Raw genomic sequence first — 24,129 nt, 5'->3', positions numbered from 1 at the left:
TGCTGGAGGGTCTTCCCTTTATCTCAGTCTTCACTTGACATTTAGTTACCCTGCACTGCACTTGCCAAGTCAGTTGACCGGAATCATCGATGAATTTGTTCATGGCCAGTAATGGCAATGGAAACTTTACTTTGGGACCAGCGTGCCTTGATGTATAACAGAAGATTTATAAATATTTTCTGGCTCAATAAAAGAATTAGTGAAACAAATATGTGATACCATCTATAGAATATTTATGGTTGATGAGAGAAACTTTTAAAATATTACATCATAACCCCAACAAATGAATCAATAATAGAGTCTCAGACCCAGTGGCCAGCCACTGTCCATTTTTGAGAAAAAGGCACTTTCTCAGAGCTATTTCAATCATGGCATTTATTTAACCACGGACTACACTTAGCACCAAACCAACCTAGGTGGCAAAAGTATTCATAAAAAAAAAAAAAAAAGGCTTGACTGCTGGAGACAGGTGTTGGGGAACCCACCCTCAATGTTAGCATGAACACCGTCCAACATTCGAAGAGCTGCTCACGCGTCTCTGCTGGGGCCTGGCAGCTGGCCCTTCCAACCCCCTTCCCATTCTGTGCTGCCTCATGTTTACACAGCGAAAATGAAACTGTTGCCAGTGTTAATACAGCATAATTTATAAGCTGAGAAGAGAACTCAGCATGCATTCCCTCAAGTGAAACAGACTGTTATTTTCGGAACCGACTGAAGGGTGGAGACATTTCTTGGAAACCAAAGGAACTGCTGATTCCCCAGATCCTTTCTGCTTCATAGGACCCACCTCTCATGAGGCAGGCAGGACCAACTCACAGAAAAGACAGAGGTCTGACAAACCTGTCCTCTGAATTATAGAAGGCAGATTCATCTGCTGAGGCCATGCCTTCTAGGTTCCAAACACTCCCTTACACCTCTAGTCCTGGGAGAGGAGCCAGTGACTTGAGATCAGAAACGCTGCTTATCAGAGAAGGCCCATTGCACAGAATCTGTTTCTCACCCATTAGTAGCTATGATTGCAGGGATATTGCAAAGCCAGACCCTGTCTCCAAAGTGGGACACAGGGTGTGAAATCTCAATCTCCAAATATATGTATTTGCATTTCATGATAGAAGCATGTATCCATATCATATCCAACTTCCTTTGCTCCTAACATAGCAATCAAGATCTTCGACTTAGATCTTTGCTTCTAACATAGCAACTGAGATCTTTTTTTTTAAATTTTTTAACATTTATTCATTTTTGAAAGACAGAGACAGAGTAGGGGAGGGGCAGAGAGTGAGAGAGAAACAGAATCTGAAGCAGGCTCCAGGCTCTGAGCTGTCAGCATAGAGCCTGATGCAGGGCTTGAACTCATGAACCACAAGATTATGACTTGAGCTGATTCAGACAACTGACTGAGCCACCCAGGCGCCCCAACAAATGAGATCTAATAGCACGTGCACACGCGCACGTGTGCACACACACACACACACACACACACATCCAAATTCCAGGACCAATCTTAAGGAAAGTAGGAGGTGAGATTGCCTGGGGTAGCTGCTAATCAGTGTCAAATCTATCTTGCTGGTCTCATCCCAAATTTGGTAGTTACGCCTCTTCAATATTGGGGTTCTAGATTTCCTCTAAGTCCCCCCAGTGATTTTACCCTTTCATCCAGTCTCTGAATTACTGAGTTTATTATACTTTTTGAAGGCATCTGCCCTCCAAACCTTCCCTCTGGGCCCTCCATGGGTCTGCTTTTGCCTGATTAAAGGCTTCTCTAGACTGTGGATTTGAAGTGGACTTTGTACGGTGATATCTACCTTTCCGCTGTACCTTGAAATTTTAGACTTCCTGTTAAGCTCGCATTTCTATTTGCCTGTCCTTGCAATCATGTACTGCCATGTTTAAGACGCTCAGCTTTGGCCTAGCTCCATGTTATCTGTCTGGATGACTGAACTGGCTATAACAGAGAACTAAAAACTGGTTATAATAGAGAATTGAGCCCTAGATCCCCTTTGGGACCTGATGCCCAGGATCAGAATGGGTCAATTATGCTGATTATCCTGCTAATCCCCACCATTAGGATAAAGAGCTAGAGTATTCACTGTAGTGTAAGGAGAGAATGCTCAGAAATAAACTTGGAGGGTCCCTAATGTCTGAGAAGAGCATGGTAATGACACACATCACATTCCACTGTGATGGCTTCAAACATCACAGCTGGACACATATCACCTATATGATAAACTTGGCCTTCGACACTAAGATCCAAACTGGTGCTAGATAAGCATGATCTTGGGACCCCATGGCAGGTTCTTAGGGCTATTTTGAGTTCCTTAGTGTCTGGGTGACTGCCTTACCCACTGCTTTTTTTTTTTTCGTTTTTTGTTTTTGTTTTTTCCCCATACTTCCATTGCTAAAGCACACATGTCTTTAGAATAAAATATCTTATCTCCTATAGTCCTATTAAAGTTTAAAAATTCTGGAGGTACAAGCTGCCAATCCATTGGTAGTCCATTGGTACCTTATGGGAAACCCAATACTCTTTCAATAATTATTTACTGCTCATTTCTGGATGAGAAAGAATGGGTCCTAGAACAGATAAATTTTTATTGCAGAAGAGAAATAAGTCATGAAGAAATAAATTTCTCTGACTTTTCTGTTGATGAAGCGGATAAGGCAGAAGCATACATGGGATGAAGGTCTGGGGGTGTACCTCTGGGATTCACCCAGTGATAGCATTGCCAGGGGATAAAATAATCCCAAACAGAGAAAGGTAAATTTAGAGACTGACCCCCCAACATTTTGGGGGCAATTGACCCTCCCCCCATATTCTCTCTATTTCCCAAATACCCAGCTCTTCCCAATCTTCTTCCTACTATGAGATCTGTCAACCAAACCAACATAAGCATGAACACATCCGCCATATTCATCTTTAAATGAACCCCAGAAGCCTACAAAATGTTGCAGTTAGTTAGAGAAACCTGTATAAAACTAGTTTGATTTCCCAAGACACACCAGGTGGAATTTCGGCACCTTTCTCCCCCATGGGCTTTCCAAGAAGAGGCGTAGAGACAGAAAGATTGACAACGTCAGTTCGAAGTACATGTGAAATAAAACCACTCTAGGTACTTCATGGCTTCGTGGAAGCCAGGCTTGATGAAATGAAAAATAAATAAATAAAAAAGCAAAACAGAAAGATATCTAGGTTCCCGATGTTGGCAAATACTCTCTTGATCCCTCCCTGTTTCTCAATCTCCCTCACTGTTTTCCAGAATCTGCCCTTCTATGAGCAGGGGCCTCCTGAGAGCTCATGGGAAGGTAAGATTTCTTCGATTGTCCACCAGCCACATGGCTTTTTCCTGGCAGCACTGTTTACGTATCACTGCATGACCTCAGTGTCACAGACTCGCTTTTTTGTCTGTTTGAAAGCCATGTGGTGGCAATTGTCCACAGGCCCTTGTCTGAAATGCTGACTACCTAGCTAGGGGTCCTCAGGTAATGTTTCCAGTACATGACGGGGGATTTAAAAATAAAAGGAGTTTTGTTTTTTGTTTTAATTTTATTATTATTTTTAATGTTCCAGTTGACAAGCTTCAACGAGACTTTGCCTTCAGCTGAGCAAAACAGATTTGAACAGAACATTTTCCTTTTTGGTCCCCCCCAAAACAACTCAAAAATACATGACAGATAAAACCTTAAAATGCCGGGCTTCATCTTAAAAATATTATAGGCCAATCCTCTTCTATTATTATTCATTAAACTGTGGGGGCAAAGGTCAGAGTAACATTGTCCATTACCTTATAATGGCCAAGTCTGTGGTTCAGCTGATATGTATATTTTTCCTTCCAAAAAGCCAAACTTAATTTTCTATCCTCTTTTTAGATGGTTATGAAAGATGTTTATTTAGCCTTTTATAAAGACTTACGTGAGCATTTTAATAGAATGATGTTTATAAATCTTAAAAATTGTAAACAAATATTTATGTACAAAAACAAAACATTCTTACACGATAACAGAATTCTGCCGTGTCCAGAACCGTTACCAGCCACAACACTTCAAAACAAGTAACTAGGAACCATCCTGCATTCTTAATGGTTTGACTTTGGACACATTAACACACTAACAATACTAGCTAAGTGCCCTCAAAAGAGATTATGAGGTCCTGGGAAGCATTTAACAAATCAGAGACGATCTCTGTTTGGGTGTCTTATACTCTAGACACCCCAGTGTTAAGTTCCTTTGCATATAAATGAGAGATGTCCTAACTCTCAAAGGCTTTACAAGATTTCATTAGTGGACATTCAAAAATATATTTAGAATAAACTAACTGTGTATGTCCCAGCAGGGACTAGGGCAGCCATGCCTTTCATTTAGAAACAGTCGGAACGGCAGAAGGAAAAACTTCTCAATGTGTGGCTAATTTATTGGAATTAGTAATGTCTTATCATTCTTGCTCTTTGCAAATATCTTAGGAGGTATTTGGTTGTCAAACAGGTCTAGACATTGTCGACTCCCCAGTTTTCCAGTTCCGCTAACAACAGTGTAAACAGTTATGACTCCATGACGGCACCAGATTCAGAAAGAGTCATCATCCTCTCTCTCACCATCTCCCAGAATGAGCCACATATTTGCAAGACCTTCAGTCCAATGTCTTTTCGGCATCAGAGACAAAAAGGGATAAGAGTCTAAGGGCGACTAAAAAGAAATAACGAAATAAATGTCACACCTGTTCCCCAACTGGATCTCCTAAAGGGAAAATAGAGCTCTAATGGCATCTACTGAGACATTTGGGAACAATTGAATATGGACTTTTTTATCAGATAATCAGGTTGCATAAACTTTAAATTCCGCGATACTGTGCCGTGGTTATGAAGGGGAATGCCCTTGTTCCCAGGTAGATACTGAAGTACTAACGGATGAAGTGTCATGATGAGTGAAAATAATTTCCAATGGTTCAAGAAAAAAAATGTCAACATAGATGATAAATAGATAGATGTAAAACGAAGGCAGCAAAATGTTAGCAACTGGTGATTCCAGGTGAGGGTCATGACATATGGCTGCTCTTCACACTTTCCTTGAAAATTTCTCTGTAGGTCTGAGCTTTTTAAAATAAAAAAGTTAGGGCGGGGGGAAAACCCATCTGGGATGGGGGTGGAAGTGTGAGGGACATAGATGAGAAAACATTGGCCATGTGTCGATGACTGATTCTACTAGCTGAGCAGTTAGTTCATGGGAAGTTCATCAAATTAGCCTTCCCACTTCGGTGTGGTTTAGAAGTCTCTATAATAAGAGATTTTTTTGTTTTTATTTTTTATAGAGCAGGAATATTCCTTCCTCAGTCATCTTTTAGTTTTCTGCCATTCTCTGTTTGGATCAAAGCCGCCTCTCACTTTAAATAGCTTGAAAACCAGCTCCAAGTACAGCCCAAGTTTGTGACAGAACAATAGGCTTTACAGTGAGGCGAGACTCAGGTTGACAGCAGCTAATTGATTCACCTGATGAGCCTCTCTCTGTTCCCTTTATTAATGTCTACCAAACAAATAGTATTTGCGGGGCCCTGGCTTCATTTGATGCTAGGCACTGGAAGGGGGGCAGGGACAGACATGTGGGCACAGCGCAATTTAAGAGAAAAGTCATTGTGGAAATTACGCAAGGGTCCTGGGTGGATGGATGCGTAAAGTCCCCCTTCTGGGGAGAAGGGGGAATGGGGAGTTAGTGTTTAATGGAAATAGAGTTTCAGTTTGGGAAGATGAAAAGAGGTCTAGAGACAGATGGTGATGGATGGTTGCACAGCAATGAGAATGTACTTAATGCCACCTAACTGTATACTTAAAATTGGTTAAAATGGCAAAAAATGTTGTGTATATTTTACCAGAGAAAGAAGGAAGGAAGGAAAGGAGGAAGGAGGAAAGGAGGGAAGGGGAAGGAAGGAAGAGGAAGGAAGGAAAGAAGGAAGGAAGGAGGGAAGGAGGGAAGGGGAAGGAAGGAAAAGGAAGGAAGGAAGGAAGAGGAAGGAAGGAAAGAAGGAAGGAAGGAAGGAAGGAAGGAAGGAAGGAAGGAAGGAAGGAAAAGGAAGGCCAGCCTGTGTCCTTAAAGATCTTTGAAGTGTTCAAGTGTCTTTGATTCAATACTTGGCAACAGCCGGGGTAAAAACATGTTTCCCATGGCTGTGTAAATTGCACTGGTAGGAATTCGCACAGTAACACAGGCCCCAACCTGGGTGCCAGAGGAACAGGAGCTCCCAGATCACAGGGGGCTTTCTGAGTGGCTGTCCTGTGGGGAGACCCTGCTATGTGGCCCCAGGAAATCCTAGCTGGCCAGAAGTGAGTTGGGGGGAGGGGTGGGGGTGAAGATTTCCTGGTAGTGCTCTTGTAATACCTTGTTAGTGCTTGTAATCAACAAGGATGAAAGAAGGCGGGCTTCAGGACAGAAACATTGTGCTTGAAATTAAATCAGCTCCCCGCTGGGAGCCACTTCCTTCCTTCCTCCCCACAGCCAGGGACACAATTCAGAGGTTTCTCTGCACGGTTAGCAGCGTGAGTGACCTTCAGTCTCTCCACTTAAAATCCATTCAAGATGATCACCCCGGCTTCAATAAGAGCCTCCATCCCAGCCTCCCCGCCTCTCCTCTTCTTCCCGGTGGCCCAGCTGTCACACCTCTTTGTGTGTCTCTGCCTCTGTCCCTCTGCCCTGTCTCAGTCTCTCTCACGCGTGCACACACCTCCGTTCATTTCTCTTCTGCATCCGTGTGCAAGAGTCGCTAAACCCGCTCCCAAGTGCACCTCCCTTCTACCTGGCTCGGAACTGACAGTGAGATTTTTCACCTCCCGGCTCTCCTTTCTCCTCTCTGAAGAACAGGGAACCAGATGGCCAGCCCCCAGTCTCCCAGCATGAGTTTGACTGACAGGAGCCTTTGATAAACCTCAGAAGAACGAAGTCATCTCCAGGTCACTGCTGCCGCCTGGCCTTTCACACCCCACACGGACCACCATTATCTGCTGCATAGGAGACAAAGGAAATTAGCCCTGCTTCCCTATCATCCCCATTCTTCCCAGGCTGATTTAAACAAGGAAGCAATGAGATGCCCTTCACTTTCCTCCAAAGGGTACAAATGTCAGCTGTTAAAAAATGCAAACAAGAGGCTTTCCTATGTTAATGGCTGGGTTTCTTTGTTAAGGCGGAGGGGTGGAAAGTGTAGTTTATTCTCTGCCTTTGAGGAAGGACTTAACAAGCTTCTCAACAACTTCCTTAACTACCCACACCTTTGACCAGCTGCTGGGTGTCTCTGCTGAAAAGGAAAGACGGAAGGGAAGCTTTGTTTCACAGTCTTTCACAGAAGATCCTCCCAGAACCTGCAGACATGGGGGGGGGGGGTGGTGGTGGAATGTTTTCCAGCATTTTAACCCTCAAATGGAAAAAGGAGGAAAAAAAAGACCCTCTCCCCTTTGCCCCAAACATTTTTTCCCCCAGAAAACTAAATGTTTAAGTGTTGGCGGAGCTAAAAATGAGGCATGGGTATCAGAAGCCCTTCTAGATAGGACGTCAGAGGAAATTGTTGCTGACTGTCTTCTGTCACGTTGTAAAGGGCAGGTGTGTGTGTGTGTGTGTGTGTGTGTGTGTGTGTTTGGACTCCTGTTATTTGTTGCTATGGGCCAGTACCCCAGCGTTAGCTGGAAAATGGAAAATTATGGCAGAAAGGCCCATTACTGGGAAATTTGTTTCCCAAATCCATAGCTTCTGAACATTGGGGGTTGGAGTAAACTTTCTTTAGATGACAGCCTACACTTCTAGGAAGGCAATGCTTGCTACTGTCGTCATTTGGCTCTATAACACAGTGGATTCTAGGGACACCTGCCCGGGCGGCTCAGTCAGCTAAGAGTTCAACTCTTGATTTCAGCTCAGGTCATGATCTCAAGGTCATGAGATGGAGCCCGTGGAGCCTGCTTAAGATTCCGTCTGTCTCTCTCTCTCTCCCTCTCTCTCTCTCTCTCTCTCTTCCTCGGCCCCTCTCCCCTGCTCACACACGCTTTCGCTCTCTCTCTGAAACAATCAGTAAAATAAAATTGTGGGTGCTACAAAACAGCCAGGAGATTGCGGTGAAAGAGCGGAGCTCAGAACGATCATGATAATCCAGATAAATTCACGACTCAATCCATAGACACTTGTCGGGCATCAGAGCCAGCCACTGCATGAGGTCCTTCGGGAGATACTAATTTGGAGGCACAGTCCCCATAAGGAGTTCACAGTCTAGACAAGGACATAGGAGTGACCCTAGACATCCTTCCTAAAAGGCAGATAAAACCTAAATAAGTAAAACCATGAGAGGAAGAAAGAAAAGCCTGGAGAAGAAAGAACTCAGTGTTGCGAGACCTCTTTGAAATGGGAGGCACTTTTATGAGTGAGGGGAAAAGAAAGTACAAGTCAAATCATTGGTGTCTGGATGAGGAACTTTCCTCCGGCATTAGTTGGCTGGGAAAAGAAAGTACAAGTCAAATCATTGGTGTCTGGATGAGGAACTTTCCTCCGGCATTAGTTGGCTGGGGCGGCCATAACAAAACACCACAGACTGGTGGCTCACACGATAAAAATCTATTTCTCACAGCTCTAGAGGCTGGAAGCCCAAGATCAAGGTGTTGACACCTTGTTGGCAGGTTCGGCTTCTCCTGAAGAGTCTTTCTCTGGCCTGCATGCTACCACCTTCATCATGTGTCCTCCTATGGCCTTTCCTCGGTGTGTGACCATTGCTGCCTCTTCCTTTTCTTGTAAGAACACCATTGATATTATATTAGGACCCTAATCTTATGTCCTCATTTAGCCTTAATTGCCTGCTTAAAGGCCCCATCTCTAAAGACAGTCACATGGGGGGTTAGGGCTTCAACACTGAATTCTGAGGGGACACGACTGTCCCTGACACTTCCTTAGATAAGGCAAGGGAATGATGGCAGAGAGGGACCCGCAGGATGAAAAGTTGCCTATGAAGCACAAGTGGTTAGCGAAGAGAGAGGCCGACTAAGAGACAAATTAGGAGGTTCTAAAATAGGCAACAGGTAAACTGGACAGGGCCTGAACTGGATATTGGCGGTCAGAAGAATGAGCTGCAAAGGGAGAGCATGAAGGGAAAGGAAAGAGGACTTGATGACTGATTAGATATGGTGCACAAGAGACGAGATGGATGTCCTCAGATCACTAGCTCTGAGAGACTGGGAAAATAGATGAACTGTACAATGGGTATATCAGAGAGCCTGCCACCATAGGATAGAGTAGAAAGGTCCTGAGTTCTGCAGTCAGACATACTCTGTTAAAAATTTAAACGGAGGGGCGCCTGGGTGGTGCAGTCGGTTCAGCGTCCGACTTCAGCCAGGTCACAATCTTGCGGTCCATGAGTTCGAGCCCTGCGTCGGGCTCTGGGCTGATGGCTCAGAGCCTGGAGCCTGTTTCCGATTCTGTGTCTCCCTCTCTCTCTGCCCCTCCCCCGTTCATGCTCTGTCTCTCTCTGTCCCAAAAAAAATAAATAAACGTTGAAAAAAAAAATTAAAAAAAAAATTTAAACGGTGTACCTGTTAGATGTGCAACTGTAGCAATGCACTTACCCCACCCTGGGCCTCAATCTCCTCTCGTATCAAGTTGGGATGATGGGACCAACCACAGCGAGTGGCTTACGTTTTATGGGTTAAAGGCTATCAGTGGATTCGACTATGAGAGAGAATTCAAAATTACCCCGACAGATTGCAGAAGAGGCTTAAGAACAATACATCGTTCACATTTCACGGCGATTCTCTTAGGTAAAAGAGTGTAGAGTAAATAAGGCCTAGAACAACCATGTAGATGTAGGAGTCACATCAACCGTGAGATCAACATGGAAGCTCTCATCCAGTAGCTGTAATTGACAAGAAAACAAGCCCAAGCTTGGTCACATCCAACAGGCACGCAACCCTTGAGGGCCCTGAAGTAGTTCTTTACACTGGAAGGTAGGACATAGAAAAAGAAGTGAAAGGAATAAACCGGTGGGCTGAGGAGGAGACGGGACCATCTCACGCAGACCAACAGAAGGTCCCTGTGGGCGGCTAGTATTCTATTCTCCATTCCCACGGAAGATGGGACAAGAGGACAAAATGAACTCAGAGCAAATCAGAAGAAATATAGATGATCTCTGAGAAAGAAGAGCTGACAACGCGGTTAAAGCACATTTATGGGCTGAATCGCTCCTCTCCCCCTCCCTCCAAAAAACAAATTCGCATGTTGAAGCCTTAACCCTTCCGTATGTCTCACAATTGGACCGCGTTTAGAGATAGGGTCTTTAGAGAGATGATTAAGTTAAATGAAGTCATTAGGCTGCATCCTAACCCAAAACGACCAGTGAACTCACAAAAAGAGGCATTGAGGACACACACACAAGGAGACACCAGGAAGGCACATACACAGAAAAAGAAGGTCATATGAAGACACAGCAAGACGGCCATCTATAAGCCAAGGAGAGAAGCTTCAGAAGAAACCAAACCTTGATCTTAGACTTGATCTTGATCTTAGACTTCTAGCCTCTAGAACTGCGAGGAAGTAAATTTCTGTTGTTTAAACGACCAAGTCTGTGATATTTTGTTATGGCAGCTGATGGGGTTCAGGACATGCGACTTCTCAAAACATGGCACCTTGGCCCATTAAGTATTTTAACCTGAAGGAGTTTGGAGAAAAGAGAAAAGCAGGAAGGTTACTCCGGCTGTCCCTTGATCTTCTCACTTGAAATATGTCATAAAACCCTCATGTGCGACGTGCCCTCCCTGTACCTGGAGGAAAGGAGCATCCTTACCTCTGGAGACAAAGGGACACTGAGAAGAATCCTTCTAAGTTTCCCCATGTTACTACACTTACCTCATACTCCTTAACCTGTCATATTTCTCCACGACTGTCCACTGTTCACCAAATCAACATAGTACTGTTTATCCAAGTCCTCGTTTCCTTACGATGGCTCCCATGTCATGTAAAACTTACATGCAATTTGTTTCGTTTCTCCGGTTAATCTGTCTTTGTCAGTTTAATTTTCAGACCCAGTCAGAGACCCTAAGAAAGTCAAGTAATTTTTTTCCTCCTCTACAGTTTTTGTTGCCCAAATGTAAAACACCACCAGTCGAAGACAGATCCTGGATCTGAAACAACAGCTGACAGAAGGTAAGAGTTCTTACGATGCTAGTCTCTTAGATCTCTAGCTACGGGGACTGGTTGAGTAAAGTTGTCTAAGAGTCTTTTCCTTTCCAAATCATCCAAAGAAAAAATTTGTCTAAAAATTAGTTCTTTGAATTGGGACTCTGGTTAAAATTTCGTTTGGGGGTATAGGGGCACCTGGGTGGCTCAGTTGGTTAAGCGTCTGGCTTCAGCTCAGGTCACGATCTCGCACTCCGAGCCCCGCATCAGGCTCTGTGCTGACAGCTCGGAGCCTGGAGCCTGCTTTGGATTCTGTGTCTCCCCCTCTCTCTGCCCCTCCCCTGCTCATGCTCTGTCTCTCTCTGTCTCAAAAATAAATAAAAAACATTAAAAAATTTTTAAAAAATTTTGTCGGGGGTACCCATTGATTATCAATTCCTTCCCTCCCAGGGACAGTTATCATTTTCCTGTTTTTCTCTCTTTTTGTGTCCTTGGCTTAGCTTTCTATTCCTCAGGGCACACAGGTGTTGGCTCGTGTGTGTAGTCCATCAGTTGTCAGGTTGGGGACCCCAAAAATATGTCCAGACACAAGTGTGGGTTGTACCTCATTTGTAGTTAATATCATACCAGCTGTTGCCAGTTCTCAAGAAAGTTGTCTAAGTCTCCCTTTCTCTTGGCTATCTTTGAGAGTGGTTCTGGATCTTGGGAGGATGACATCTTTTGCACTTTCTTTGGGGATGCCTCTTGCATTTCTGGTTAACTACTGATTTTGGTTTCAAGTTACTTGATAGATATAGCTTTGTTTTAAATATTTTTTATAGATGTTTACGGTCAAAAGTTGGTCATACTGGAGGCTGATACTCAGAGTCTGATAAAAACCAATTTTTAAGGCCTTCTCTCCTAAGCTGACCGGAGCTATATAGGGGAAAGAACATTCTAAAGCCTATGTGGAATAATTTATTAAAACATTCCAAAGACACACAGCCTAAATCTAGGACATCTTAGTTGGAAAGGTTCTCCCTGATATAAAGAAGCAAGCTGAGGTGTGCCTTGGTGGCCCAGTTAAGCATCTGACTTCAGCTTAGGTCATGATGTCACAGTTCATGGGTTGGAGTCACGCATCGGGCTCTGTGCTGACAGTGCAGAGCCTGCTTGGAATTCTCTCTCTCCCTCTTTCTCTGTCCTTCCCCCACTTGTGCTTTGTCTCTCTCTCAAAATAAATTAAAAAATATTTAAAAAAAGAAGCTAGTTAAAGGTAATTAAGATAATGGATGGGTGGGCCAGCCCTTTGATATCACTCGGGCAATGACCCAATTCTTGAACAATTATAAACAACTTGCCTTATCTTATAAATCAAGTCTATACAAAAGCAGAAATGAGGCCCTTGAAGCAATTCAGAGACCACCTATCCTTACCAACCTCCCTTATTTATCTCAAAATGCTTGCAAATATTGTAAAAGATTAGGACACTGGAAACAAAACTGTCCTGCATTTAAAAAGAAAGAAAACTTAAATAGTAATAACACTAGATTTCTGATATTAATGTACCTGACACATGGCTAAAATTTTAAAGCAAAAGCTACAAGGTCTCCATTTATATCTGTCCACATGTATATTACACACCACACACACACACACACACACACATATATATATATATATATATATATATATGAATTTGGGGATACTTAAAATTTCTTAGGTTCTATTCAAGTTGCCTTAGATATAAATGAGCACTCATACAAATTAAATATTTCTAAAACTCTCAGTAATACAGCAACTAACCCAAATGTTTTTTTAAGTTCACATGATCTAGGATAATCTTGGGCAAATAAAGCTGGTTTTTAAATTGTTCATAAAATAAAACCAGGGATGTCTTCAGAGTTGTCAGCATTAAATATAATACAAACATACAATTTTTTTCTACTTAGGTTTACTATTCAAACAAGCCTATGTTATCTCTGCTAGATGTTTAAGATTATAAAACTATAAATCCAACCCAAGAATAAAATGGACAATAAAATGAATTGCTTGATGCATGTCAAGCATAGCAGTTAAAAAAAAGAGGGAAGAACCATATGTTTAACCTTTTAGGTTCTTTGCTTCAATGATATTTTGATACTTTGCTGCTTTGTCAATGAAAAAAATAATTTAAGAAGATGGCTAATTTTGTTTTTTCTCATGAAATTTTCATAAGCAATTTAAATATTGCTGTTAAAAACAAATAAAATAGATGTAAGTGGGATAAAAGTTTATACATGAACTTTTCTATAAAATTATGTTTTATAATGTCTACTTACAAAGTTTCAGAAATCTTTTTGATAACTTTAAACCTTAAAGCTATACAAAGTTAGGTTAAATGGTAAACATTCCTTGAATATAGGGATTATTTCCAAATAAAATAAAATGTTGAAACATTAATGTGTGAACATAAATTTATCTACCTGTGGCATCTTGTTTTCATATAGTATAGAGAAGCTAAATATATTTGGGCCAGTTAATAAACATGATAAATTATACTATGAAAAAGAAATATGGCTCTAGAAATTATGATGTATTAACAAATTTGCTACAGAATGATGGTATATGTCAGTTCACAATTGCTTACTTCCTACTTTTCACTGTACTAATTAAAAATTATAATATATATAAATGAAACTAATAAGAATAACGTGGGTGGGGGCGCCTGGGTGGCGCAGTCGGTTAGGCGTCCGACTTCAGCCAGGTCACGATCTCGCGGTCCGGGAGTTCGAGCCCCGCGTCGGGCTCTGGGCTGACGGCTCAGAGCCTGGAGCCTGTTTCCGATTCTGTGTCTCCCTCTCTCTGCCCTTCCCCAGTTCATGCTCTGTCTCTCTCTGTCCCAAAAATAAATAAACGTTGAAAAAGAATAACGTGGGTAAAAAACCCTTTGTATACAAAGAAAATAAGATGTGTTTGCACAAGGTCAAGTAGTTGTTTTAGAACAGGAAAGAGAAAAAGTATAGGACAAAAACTGGATGGATAAAAAAAAATTGTAGGCAGTTGCAAAAAAAGAATTTTATGTGTGGTTAAGCTGCTAAGATTGAATAGATTTGTTTATAAGGTTTTTTTTTTTTTTTTTTTTTTTTTTTTAATGAACCTAAAGATCAAAGTACATTCGTGCAAAACTGGAATTTGGTTTCTCTCTCTATTAAGATGATAAGCTTTTCTTACATTATTGATCTGCTCTTAATAAGAAATCGCAAAAACCAAAAAGGCTGTTTTCTTCTTTTAAGTAGTTTTTCTGAGAAAACAAGATGTCGTGTCTTAAAATCATTTCCCATGCTTCATATTGTCTTTATCAAGTCTTTGATTACTTAAAAAAATCTTCTCAATGTTAAAGAGCTAATGTGTTTTCTTCCTTTTTAATGTTCATTCAACCATCTCTGTTTATCTTTAAAATGTTTTATTGCCCCTTTGGTTAAATAGATAATTAAGTATTGTTTTATAATGAGGTGAGATTCTATTTTATCAAGTCCGACCCTTAGACATCATGTACAGCTTCCCCAAATGAACATCCAATTGGAGTCTTTTTTACCTCAAACTAAATTTGAGATGTCTCAGAGGGTCCCTGGAAAACCTCAAAAGATTCTTCTCTTACCACATAAAAGAGAGATGGACCACTAGTTGTGTTTATTTGGTATCTTAAATTACACGTGAAGCATTGCCAAATAGGAAGTGATGCTCAACCTTGGTAGGTTATACTTGGAGGCTTATTCCAGAAATTACATGAAGTCCATAGAAATTTGTGCATACCCTCATTGCCCAATCACTATGTTAAAAAGTTGTATGTCACAGAAATAACTAAATTTACTTATCAAAAGAACTCTCATCAGATCTTTAACCCTGGTCATCTTTATGTCATTTGTCATTCATAGACAATTATTGACTTACTCTGGCTCTCCTGTAAAAGCATTTGCAGTGGGCTACAGGGGAGAATCCTGCAGATTGAATCACTTGAATAAGTTTGAGTCCATCCCACTGGACTGAACAAGAATTTCTAGAATTAATGAAGAAGTTGATGAATTGATAGAAATGCCCATTTAAGATCAAGCAGAGTAAGAATTAATTACAGTGAGCAATGGACTCATAAGGATAATTATAATTTTTATAACTTTTTGTTTGAAACATTACTGGTTCTAGAGTGTTTTGTTTGCCAGATTTAAGGAAACCTTTCTCTCTTTTCTTTAAAGCTATCTGCAACTTACAGCATTTTGCTAACATATACCTCTGTGAACAAAAATAAAACAATGATCTTTTTCCTTCCTACCAGGTCCTTCCAGAATTGAGAAACTCTTAGTGACCATTCTTATTTTCATGGCAATGTAGTTATTTGCATAAGTTCCATAAGAATTAATTAATTAATTTATTTATTTATTTATTTTTAATGTTTTTATTTATTTTTGAGACAGAGAGAGACAGCGCATGAGCAGGGGAGGGGCAGAAAGAGAGGGAGACACAGAATCTGAAGCAGGCTCCAGGCTCCAAGCTGTCAGCACAGAGCCGGACGCGGGGCTCAAATCTACAGACTGTGAGATCATGACCTGAGCTGAGGTCAGACACCCAACTGACTGAGCCACCCAGGGGCCCCAAGAATTTATTTTTGTAGATTTTGTGTCTAGGAAACAGGACGCAGTTGGAAACACTGCTTATATTATCAAGGTTTTGCCGGGAATGTTATATTTGAGAATGACATACATAGAATCAAATATGACCAGACACCAGGGTTGACTAAGTGGAAGCAACCTTAGGAGCACCAAGTGACACTAAGGAACTAAGTTTGACTCTATGGAAGCAACAAAAGTTCTTGAAAAAAAATCACCTGATGCCTTTTTCCTCAGGGTTTCTATCCTTACCAGTTGAGTAAGGAAGTTCACTTCCTGGCAGACCCAGGAACCAAAAGATATTTGGGGGGCCTCATGAAGAGAAGAATTCATCTAAATTGATAGGTATTACAGACCAAGTCTGATGGAGAATGCTTGTCTTGGCTTCCTAGCCTCAAGATGCTTTTAATAGTCCAATCTGATATTGTTTATGAAGAGTTCCAGCAGAGCAGACTCAAAAAAGTCTGGTCAACGTGGTCAATTATTGTTTCCTGCACTTATGCAAGCAATCAGACCAAGTTAAAGGAGATTAGATTTATTTTGCAAGCAACTTATTCTTACTTTGATCATCTTTGATAGAAATAGAAGACCATAGAGAAAAAAATTATATTTGAATGGAAAACTGTAACACAGTCTTTTGGGTATTACATTGTAATCCTGTTCATTGTCTTTCAGGTTTTGTTACCTATCTGTATCCTGAATTCTTCTAGTTTCTTCTTATAAATGGCTACAACTCTCCAAATTAACATTTTACATTTTTTCCCCTTTTGACTTGGAATCACTGAAAGTTAAACATGCCCGTTTTCCTTAGGCCCCACCTGCTGAAGCTGTACAACCTGAGGACATCACCAGAGACATTCGAACTGCAAACCAAAAAAATCTGTTAGATCGCCACTGCCTGCCTTGACTCCAGAAGATACTTTGAGTCCAACATCTAGAAATCTTCTTGACTTACTGCCCTCTGGACTGAAAAGCTGAGTACAGAGTTTGTTCTAACCATAAGCTTTGTTTTCCTTTGGCTTTCATGGAAATAGCCAGGACTAAGAGATGAGTTTGATGGGCTATAGGGAAATCTGCTCACTTTCCGAACTGTGAAATTTTGGGAGGTTTTTCAGATGGCGAAATGATGGGGCTCAGGACTTGCTACCCAAAATATGGCACCTCGACACACTAAATATTTTAAGTTGAAGGCGTTTTGAGAAAACAGCAGAAGCAGCAAGGTCACTTACTACCTTCCTGCTCTTCTCCCCTGAAACAGGTCATAAAACTCTGATGTGAAAGATTGCCTTCCTTATAGTCAGAGGAAAAGAGCATCCTTATGTCTGGAGACAAAGGGATTCCAGGAAGAATCTGAACAAATGGGGTTTGCTAAGTTCCCCCCTCAGTTTACTATATTTATCTCCTATTCCCTAACCTATTACATTCCTCCATGACTTCACCCATCATCAAACCTAGCATAATAATACACGAATCTGTTTCTTTGGGTCTTCATTTTCTCCAGAAGGGACTCATGTCTCATATAACTTATATTAAATAAATATGTATGCTTTTCTCCTGGTAATCTGTCTTTGTCAATTTAGTTTTCAGTCCCAGCCAGGGACACCAAGAGGGTAGAGGAAAATTTTCCTCCCTTACACAGCCCTAGTAATGGGCACACATTACTGAGGACACATACACACGTTACTCAGCACAATGCAGCCCACATATACAATGACATACACTATATATATAAATATACATGTACATACATATACATACATATACATACAATTACATACACTATATACATATATATATTCATATATACATACAATTATATATGCTATATATACATATACATATTCATAAATACACATTCAGATATATATATATATATATACACACACACACACATATTCAGGTATATATATGTATACATACAAATACATATTCATATATATATATATATGAATCCAGGACTCAAGATATGATTGACCAGGGAAGCAGATTACTTGGTTTGAAGAATATATTCCCACTAGAATGTAAAAAATAGCATATATTTCTGTGTAATACAGCATATATTACCATAGTGTCTCTCAGCTTCATAATCACTGAGAGCAGACTGAATAAAGTTTTTAGAGAGATAATGTGAAATCTTCAATTAATATTTTTATTTCCTGACTGCATATCTCACCATGGCCAGCTCAGAAAGCTTTCCTTGCCTCTAGTACTCGAAGTGAGTCTTGAATAATTTTGAGTTATGCTCAGTGCTACAGAAGCAAATGGTCTCCATTTGCCATGACTGGTTTTATGGAATCACAGAATTGCAGAGCACAAAAGGTCCCTAGAGAATACTGTTTAAATTTATTATGTCCCTTTATTGGGTCAATTCCAACAGTTTTGCAGTAATCCTCAGGTCCCTAGGAATTCCACGCAATTTCTAAGAGTGGTGATTATTTCATTTCTTATACTAGGCACTTCGATGCTTTGTAATTAAGTATGCAAAAACTAAAGTAAACTAAACTAAAAAAACATATATTTATTGTGTCGAGGTGCCATATTTTGGGTAGCAAGTCCTGAAGCCCATCGTTTCCCTATCTGCAACATCTCCCAAAATTTCACAGTTCAGAAACTGAGCAGATTTCCCCATAGCCCATCAAACTCATCTCTTAGTCCTGGCTATTTCCATGAAAACCAAAGGAAAGCAAAGCTTAATGGTTAGAACAAACTCTATACTCATAAGGAAATTTTACGGAAGTAAAGTATCTTGGGATCGCATGGAAATTTAAATATTTCCTAGCCAAATTCTTAACTCAAAATGTGAACGTGTTTACACACGTCACCCACCTGATAATTAAACACCTCCAGGGATCACAAACTCGTCTTCGAGAGGTTACCCCTATAATCACATTGAGCTGGAGTCCATTTCTTTGTGCCTTTCACTGGGTGATAGCAGTTTCTACTGGTTATTATTTCAGTCTGCCCTGCCTGCCTCCCACGCTACCCCTCACTTTGTCCCTGACCCAGACACACTGAGGCAAAGTCCTTTCCAAGTGTTTTTCTGGCTGAGCTGACAGTAAAGAGCCTCCTTTTCTCTCTGGTTGCTAAGCTTGATAAATGGCAGCTCAGAGCACCCTGTAACAGTAGGAGAACAGGATGTCTGTTCCAAAAGTAGGGAGCAGAGGAAGGGAGAGAAGGAAAGAGAGAAAGGCAGAAAGGGCACATCCTGATTCCAGTTCCTTCTATGGGCAACTCTGCTCCCACCTTTCCCATGATTTGGTTTTGTGAGCCAATAAGCCGCCTGTTTGCTTAAGATATTTTGAGTTACATTGCTGTCACATGCAGCTAGGAGATTGGTTGAGGAATAAACCCAGTTCATTCTCATTGAAACGGCTCTTAAAACATTAGAAAGTCATCATCAGAAAGATTATATTTTTATCATCCAAATCGGGACAATTTGGAGAGTGAAATAGAACATAGTTTGCAGTTATGCTGAGACAGTAGCCATAACCTTTGGACTATTCCAGAAAGCTTACTGCTAGCCCTCCTACTCCACTCCTCTTGTTCCTAATCCCTTCCCAATTTGTTACAAGTCACGGTTACTAATCCCCAGGCCTTGCTGGCGAGTAGCCTTTGAACCCTTGGCAACTTGCGAATGTCTCTCTTGGAATTATGGCAGCTAGAATTGAATCCAGTAGTCCAGATGTGGTTGACTGGCACCAGGTGATGCGGATCACTTGGTTTGGAGAATATATTCCCATGATTCCACTGATGCAACCTTAAATCACATCGCCCTCTAACTTCGGTTCTTTCTCTTAAACAGAGCTTTAGATTGTGCCTGGCATGTGGTTGGTGCTTAAAAGCCAAGCATAAATGGCTCATTTTGAGCTGGAAGTCAACTCTACTCCAGTTAGCTCTTGAGGATTCAAATATGGGATCTTCTATGTGTCTGTGTGAAGTTTCATCTTCTACAGTTCCGTCTATGACATTAGTTTACAGTTCAGAATATCATTGTTTCTCCCAACCTCTGTTCAATAAATGTAGTGAGCATATCATCTGTGTATCACTCTCATCGATGTTGGCATTAGCTAACACAGTTCTTCTTGTGTGGCAGTCTTTATTGTGAGCATTTTAGGCATTTTTAACTCACTTAATATTCACAATAAAATGATGAAGTGGATATCATGGTTATTCTCATCTTACAGATAAACAAATTGCGGTACAAAAAGGTTAAGCAAGCTGCCTAAGGTCGCAGGGAGCTAATAAGTGGCAGAGCCGGGTCAAAACTAGACAATCTGCTTCCAGAGTCTGTACTTTTTTGCACCTTTCTGTTTTCATCAAATTCACTGACTACTAAGACCAGGAATAGGTCAGGGCCCAGGAGAGAGACCCTGACGCCCTGCCACGGTGCGGGTACACAGCAAGCATTCAATGCCGTGTTTTGTTCCATCAATGACTACTCTCCCTAACTGTATGATAATAACCATAGAAAAAGAGAATCTTGTGTGTCTTGATGAAGCCCAGATACGCTGTTCTAATTTAAGCGTTTGAAGTACTTACAAAGCATCACTTTCTTAATCCGATCTAGAATTCTCTCTTGGACCAATGTCAAACTCACTGTTATTGCTGTGTGGAATCACCCTTCCTCCCTTTCTTCCTTCTTCTCTCTCTTCCTCTCTTCCATTCTCCCCACATCTGTCTTTCCTTTCTATTTTTACTCCTTATTCCTCCCTCTCTTGTTCCTTCCCCCACCCAACTTTCTCTGTTAAGAAGAACGGTATTCGCCTGACTCTAATCTACTGTCCCCCGCTCCATAATTTCTTAAAGATCATAGCATTTTATTGGGAGGTCCTCTACCTGACCCAAGGCTCTAAATTCAAATCTACTTACAGATGCTAGATAATCTGTAGTGTTCTTACCTGAGAAATTGTTGCTGTTAGCAAAATCGGCAAACTGTTATAATTTTATAATTATAATAATTAAATTTTTATAATCTCCAAGTTCAACAGAGACTTGCCAGACCAATCAATGACCTGGACCAATTTTGAAAATCTTTCCTCTTTTGATGCGCGTGATTTTGGTTTGACAAATGTATATCTCAACCTGACCATGGCAAGAACAAATCAAACGCAATGCAGCGATAATGTCCAACATGACTGGCCCGTGGAAAATGTACAGTGAATTGCAAGGTTGACGTTTTCAAAGGCAGCGAGATAATTATTTGAATAATTCCAAATTTAAATGTTAAGAGTGAGGGGTGAGGTGTACAAAAATCAGAGAGATACCTGATGCTATGGTCATCCTACATCCAAGTCCTCTTGGAGGCAGAGAAAGGCAAAGCCAAATATGGCAGAGTCGCCATGGAAATTAGTCTACACAAACACAGGGCCTTGAATTAATTTGGACAATCCTGAAAGAAGTAAAGAAAGTCAAGATATAAATAAAAATGAAAAACATCTCTCCTGACTCGCCAGGCTATCGAATGCCCAGCAGCCTGCCGCCAGGAAGGACAGAGCCAGTGACAAATATTGCCAGCCGAGAGATGAGTTTTTTCACCTCTCTGCAAGGCTGAATAGAAGGAATTTAATTTGCCTGCTTGGCTCTTATGCAATGCCAGGTAACCTTAGAATAAAGAGGGCTTTGAGGGAGAAAGCCAGACTTCCCAAACACACTGCTACAATCACATCCCCCTCTTGTCAGATGCCTGCAGACACAGCGACCAACATGTCCCAGACTGCGTATTGCTATCACTCAGATTCATAAGGCTCCGTCTCCCACAGAGAAGGATGGGAGATAGAAAGGCGCCAACTGCTCTCCCTGTGAAAACTCCAGGGTGAAATTCCATCAGACAGAAGCCAGCTCACTGCTGAGTGAATTGAGCCTTTTATCAGTCAGATTTGTATACATTATAGAAAGAGCCAAAGAAGGGAGTTACTGTATACCCCGTATATTTTTAGTTCCCCAGGATTCGTTGCTATTGGACTTCATGTGAGGGGAAGAGAAGAAAAAAAATATCAACTTCAGTCTTCTGTGTATACTGGTGGTTTTTGAGGTCTCTAAGGTCTGCTGTCCTTGTCTGCTTGCTTTTCAGATATACTACGATGAATTCCATAGCACAGAGAGCATGCTATCGGTTTCATGATCCAAATTCGACGCCTATTTCATTTATTTTTCAATTAATTTCCTGATGAGGGCCTTTGTGTGTGTGTACGGGTGTGTGTGTGTGTGTGTGTGTGAATACATGCATGCGTACAATCTTTCACTGATCTGATTTTAGCTTCAAGACTCGCCCTGTTCACTAAAAGCAGCCCGATAAAACATTTCAGATGGCAGAACTGGCAAGGGAAACTTTGCGATCCTCTTACTTTCTTCGCTGACTTTAGCTCTTGCTGAAGCCATTCCCTATGGGAAAATAAACACAAAAACCAGCAAACAAGTAAGATCTGCGGATGTGGAGATAGTATTGCGATCGTTGGTTTGCAATAAAAGAACTTAAAATCTTTTAGTTGATCACCTGCAGAGTTTTGAGAAGAGAAATAATCCTTCTACCGTTTATTCACTGCCGTAATAATTTTCAATGCCACTACTTCCCCTCCAGTGTCCTTTCAAGCATTTGGTGTTTCAATAACCCAACAAGAATTTACTGAGCACCTATTATGTGGCGGGCAAGGACGAGGTGCTGGGGCTATGACGGCGAATAAGACAGGTATGTATGGTTCCTGCCCTTCTAAACCTAACAGAGATGATCCAAGGATACAATCCCTCCAGCTAAGTTTTAGACACTACAGGGAAGAAATGCCACATATCTGAGAACAGGAGGGGCAGTAAGGGGATACCTATCATCCGTATAATTTCTTCAGCAAGATGTTTATAGAAGCACTACAGTACAGATCTCAAGTATAGATATCATGGCACTGGATAGATAGCCATAGATGTTCAAGAAATAACTCATTAAGCAATTACTTTTCTAATATTTATTCAACAAAAATTTACTGAGCAAGATCTTTAAAGATGAACCAAATAACGCTTAAAGATTTAAGTCACCAATCACATTTGAGCTATTTGGCAGCATTATTTTAATAATGGGAAAAGCTTTATACATGATTATTAAATTATTTCTTAACAATTCTTATGTAGAAGGCCATATATCGAACATTGACATCATATCAAAAGCCTGGTTTCATACGCAGGATTTTTGTCTTACGACTTACGTGATCTTGTCTGCGATACTTAAGCATTTTGGGCTTCTTTTCTTTTCTCTATCTACAAAACGATGATAATAATACTACGTTCTTGAGTTGGTGAAAGGAATTGAATAGTGTAGGCAAAGTGACTCTCAGAGTCTATACCACATCGTACTCATTCAATAAATCATTGTGTTGGTCTGAAATAATTACAGGCCTTTACTTAGAGACAGAGATAGATTTCCCCTATATGAGTCCATTGAGAAAAAAGAAACTATTAATATATTAGAATTTAAAAGATCATACTTTCTCAGATAAAAAAAGATTATACAAAAGATTACAATTGTACTTATTTTTATCTCTACTTTTTTCTTCTTCTCAACACAAGCCAACATTCCTACCCTTGATGCTAGAATTCTTCTTTTTAAATAAATAGCACTTATACTTTATACACATAAATTTTACTCAGATTGCAGGCATCTTGTTTCTGTGGTGTACATAGGTGCACAGCCATGCACAATTAATCAGAATTTTCAGAGTGGAATCAAGTTCGCTCACCACCTCCACTTCCTCAAAATTACTACTATCTATCTCTCTAGGACTTGACCGGTCCAGAATCTGGGGTTTCATCTCACCCTCGTTTCAGACCAGTACAACTCACGCCAATGTCAGAAAACAAGTAATCCTTGTTTGCTTTAACCACTGTCCCATTAGCTAAGCCAGAAGGCAGAGTTTATGCTTTTTTAAATTTATTTTTTTAAGTTTATTTATTTATTTTGAGAGAGAGAGAGAAAGAGAGAGAGAGCAGGAGCAGGAGGTGGGAGGGGGCAAAGAGAGAGGGAAAGAGAGAATCCTGAGCAGGCTCCACACTGTCAACACAGAGCCCGACTTGGGGCTCGATCCCACGACCTGCGATTTCATGACCTGAGCTGAAATCAAGAGTCGGATACTTACCCGATTGAGCCACCCAGGCGACCCTGTACTTTTTAAATTTATAAATTTTTTTAATGTTTATTTATTTTTGAGAGAGACAGAGACAGAATGTGAGTGGGTTAGGGGCAGAGAGAGAAGGAGACACAGAATCTGAAACGGGCTCTAGGCTCTGAGCTGTCAGCACAGAGCCTGACGCGGGGCTCGAACTCACGAGCTGTGAGATCATGACCTGAGCCAAAGTCGGAGGTTCAACCGACTGAGCCACCCAGGTGCCCCTATACTTTTTAAAT

The sequence above is a fragment of the Leopardus geoffroyi genome, chromosome B2 (genome assembly GCF_018350155.1).
Source record: "Leopardus geoffroyi isolate Oge1 chromosome B2, O.geoffroyi_Oge1_pat1.0, whole genome shotgun sequence".
Taxonomy (NCBI): Eukaryota; Metazoa; Chordata; class Mammalia; order Carnivora; family Felidae; genus Leopardus; species Leopardus geoffroyi.
The sequence above is the reverse complement of the archived record's forward strand: the minus strand, read 5'-3'. Positions refer to the sequence as shown.